The sequence below is a fragment of the Triticum aestivum genome, chromosome 7A (assembly GCF_018294505.1).
Source record: "Triticum aestivum cultivar Chinese Spring chromosome 7A, IWGSC CS RefSeq v2.1, whole genome shotgun sequence".
NCBI classification, from domain to species: domain Eukaryota; kingdom Viridiplantae; phylum Streptophyta; class Magnoliopsida; order Poales; family Poaceae; genus Triticum; species Triticum aestivum.
Window position 1 is genome coordinate 189,791,404 of NC_057812.1, and position 3,725 is coordinate 189,795,128.

Genomic DNA, 3,725 nt, shown 5'->3' on the forward strand with positions numbered 1-3,725 from the left:
TTTTAATTTTTTTTAACCCTAGATCTGTCTTCACGTTTAAGGTTAGAGGTTAATCATTAAACCATCAATGCATTGTTGAATTGGCATAATGGAATCTAGCTCTAAATATACTGTTGATCATCAATACGTAATGATCATTATTTATTCAATCAATCTTTGAGAAATTAATGGTTCATCCACTCCACAATTTAGTGCGTTTTGGTTTTATGCTAAAAGTCAGACATCATAAAGGTTGTGCATGTTTATTGACAATTTTTTTAAAAGTACATCATATGATTTATGCTTTCATATGGATTTGATATTTGCTTTTTTCTCCTTAAATTTTCAAAGTTAATAAATATTTACTTTAAAAATAATTTATAGGCACTACAGTATGAAACTTAGGGAATATTAGGTACTGTAAACAATGGTGTAGCTTATATCATACATAATTTAAACTTGCAGCCTTATTCTCATGATTATGCAGACATTTCCAAAGGAGAGATGGATGCACACACTCAGAAAACCCTTGAAGAATTGCAGAATGGATAGTGCAACGTGCTTAAGCGTATGGCGTATCGTTGCGCGTTCTGTGGCAAATATCTGGACCCGGCTTTCGTTAGTATTCTTGAGCACGCCGAAGGAGTTGCCAAAGGATACCAAATGAAGCATGGTGTGAGGGTGAAACACAAGGTGCTAGCCCAGTATATTAGGAATTTGTCGGACAAAGAGAAGGTCCGAAGAAGGCGTTATGAGAACCAGCATGCCAAAAAATAGATGAATAAACGAAACCCTGAAGAACTTCCGGTTGGCATAAGTAGTCATTTGCCGTTTTTTTTTAAAATACCAATGAATATTTTAATTATCATAGTTTTTGCAAAAATGTTACATTTATTAAATTTAATCATAAAAATGCATACAATTCAATTATTGATTTCTTTTCAAATATTTGTAACCTTCCATCTAATAGTTTACCATTTTATTGGTTAACCATTATTTTCATATATATATATATATATATAGGGTGGCACTATTCTAATTCTGGGATTAGAATAACTATTTGGATCACACCGGCCCTATAAGGGCTCGATCATAGGTTCCCGAACTCCCGAACCGCGCTGGAACGAAGTAAAAAAATACTATGACCATCCATCCTGCATCTCCCGCACTCCCTCGATCCCACCTCCTGCACTCCGACCCATCGTCCCCCACCATCAGCCCCCAGAACCGCCGCCGCCGTCGCATCAAACCCGCGCACCACTCCGCAGCCCGGGATCCAGCCCCCGCGCCTCCCCACTCCTGGATCCGGCCGCCTCGCTGCTCCCGCGCCTGAGCCGGCCCCTGCGCTGCCCCACTCCTGGATCCGGCCACCTTCCCACCTTGCTCCCCCGGCAGCACCCGCCTCAGGCCGACGGCACGAGGAGGCCGAGCTCGGCCGTGCTCGCCACCTCGGTGGCTCACCCCGCCCCAGCCACCTCCGCCCTTGCCTCCAACCACCGCCCCGACCACCTCCACCACCGCCCTCTACCCCGACCACCTCCCTTCCACCCGCCCCCAACTTCCCCTCTGGTGTGACCTTCCCAGCACTCCGCCGCGACCTTCCCTCCCCTCCGACGCGGCCTGCCCTCCGCCCATGTTTCTTGCACCGTGTTGTCGTCCCCACTCGCAAATCAAGCCATGGCCAGCGAGATCCATCATGGCTCCCCTGCAGCAGCTATTTTTCCATATGTAGTGGTTGCAAAATATCTACTATCCCTAGTTTACCAACTAGTGCTATCGGCCTCTGCAGCAAAACCTGAACCATCTTCTCTTGAATTCCTCCAGCCTAACACACCCTTGAGATCGCCTGACTACGACAACAACATGCAAGGGACCCTCACCATGGGTGTCGCGGACGAGTACGTGGGCGCCATCATTGGCTATGCCGAGAGGACCATACGTGAGATTGAACGGGTACGTACATATCTCCCGCACCACCGAAGCGCAGCCACAAATGGTTAACCGACAAGGCTATGGTTTGGACTAATGGTTCGTCGTCAGAGTGCAGGTTACGGGCGTGTAGATCAGTATCTCTAAGGGGGAGCTCAAAGCTGGGACGAGCGAGAGGTAGGTACTACAACAGGTCTCAGCCGGGTTTGCATGTTCTTTACGCACGAAATCAGTCCTGCATGTATGTCATTTTGACCTGCAGCGTGTGTGTGGTGCAGGGAGGTGGTGATCAGTGGGACACGGGAGGCAGTCGATGTGGCAGAGGTGATGATCGTGCAGCGGGTCTCGGACGCCGCCAATAGTCGCCGCCGGTAGCAGGGTGGCGGTGGTGTTAACAGGCGGCCTGTCAAGGAAGTGGAGTAGCAGCAGCAGTAGCGGTGATACAACAGAGCAAAGCGGAGCAGAGCATAGTACTGAATTACTACTGATGGTGGTAGTAGGGCAGGAGATGTCCCAAGTTTTTTGGCCCCTTGCGTGCGTCATCGGAGCAATTTATTAGCAAGAATTGCTTACTTGGGAGGGGAAGGCATGGTGCAATTACTGATGGCTGCACGGTTAGTTTTGGTTTTGGTCAATGTTGCTTCCATGTTTGACTACTAGTGTATCCGTGCCTTGTGTTTCGGTGAGAGGATGGATGGATGATTCCTCTGGGTTTGATTGATCCAACCCAAGAGGAGAGGACTTCTGAAAATGGAAGGCCGAAGCAAAGTTGTTTTTTACTACACACAAACTTGGATGATCTGATCAGATCAGATCAGACTTCCACTGTGGAGCATGCTGCAACTTTCGTTTAGTTCTGAGACTCTAATTTTGTCAATTTAGTCCTTGTATTGTTCTTTTACGGAAAAAATTGAAGAGTCAAAGAAAATGGAAAAAGAATGCATCAGTATAGCTACTTAGCAGAAAATGGTCAAAGAGTATGTTGCTTCGATGGTTTTTTGTGTGCTTGTATTTGAAAAATTACATCAAAGAAAATTCAGCAACTTGTGTACTTATGTGGATAACGTGGGAACAATATTCTGCCCACCGTCTATTTTTGCTAATGATTTTGTTTGTTTTCCATTTTATATGTTAGGAAAATTGACGCCAGAACTTTTTGTCTTGAAAATAAGTTCAAATAAATAGACGGGAGAAGGTCACATATGTGTACCAGGAAAAAGTTTGCGGTTTGAAGGAGGACTGAAGTTCAGAGTGATGTGGCTGTGAAGGTTCAGAGATGTTTTTTTAGTATATTCAGACATGTTTTTCCTCTCTTATTCTTCATTTTTTAACTTCTTCATAATTGATTAGATAACTTTTAAGGCAACATGTTGTTGTCTGAAAAGCTTATGGACTCTTGTGTGTACGTAAAACACTTTGATCAATATACTCTTTAGTTTATGATTCTTTCTTTCCACTATCACTCAAGCTTGGTGTTCCTAAAAAATATGGTGCACCTCCCGTTTGCGAGTCTGTGTGCCCACAATCTTGTGGTTAAATGACCTTTGTGAAATGTGATGATTCTTCATAAAGTAGTTTGTGCAAAAGGAAAAAGGTATTCAAGTGTCCGCAGCAAAACTCCAGTGCATAAAACATATGTTTTGTGTTTATCTATCTGAGAAATTGGCCACTATTGCAGCTTTGCCTGGTGTATCAGTTCAACTGCAAAAAAAAAGTTTTTTGCCTAGTTTAGTCAGTTGTTGGAACAAAAAAGGGGCTGAAAGGTCAAAATGTTTTACTCGTGAAGGTCAAAAGTATGTTAAGTATATTTTTCTGGA

General features: G+C 44.3%; 1 long non-coding RNA gene across 2 annotated transcripts; it reads left to right on the top strand.

The window, feature by feature from the left end:
• The first annotated feature begins 1,095 nt into the window (after positions 1 to 1,095).
• On the top strand, positions 1,096 to 3,348 carry LOC123151907 (uncharacterized). 2 transcript variants are annotated; one of them, XR_006475914.1, is made up of 4 exons: positions 1,096 to 1,932; positions 2,027 to 2,085; positions 2,187 to 2,522; positions 3,044 to 3,348. It is a non-coding gene; the product is annotated as an uncharacterized lncRNA (long non-coding RNA). The 2 variants fall into 2 exon arrangements; XR_006475913.1 differs by lacking the exon at positions 3,044 to 3,348 and having other exon boundaries at positions 2,187 to 2,959.
• The last annotated feature ends 377 nt before the right edge of the window (positions 3,349 to 3,725 follow it).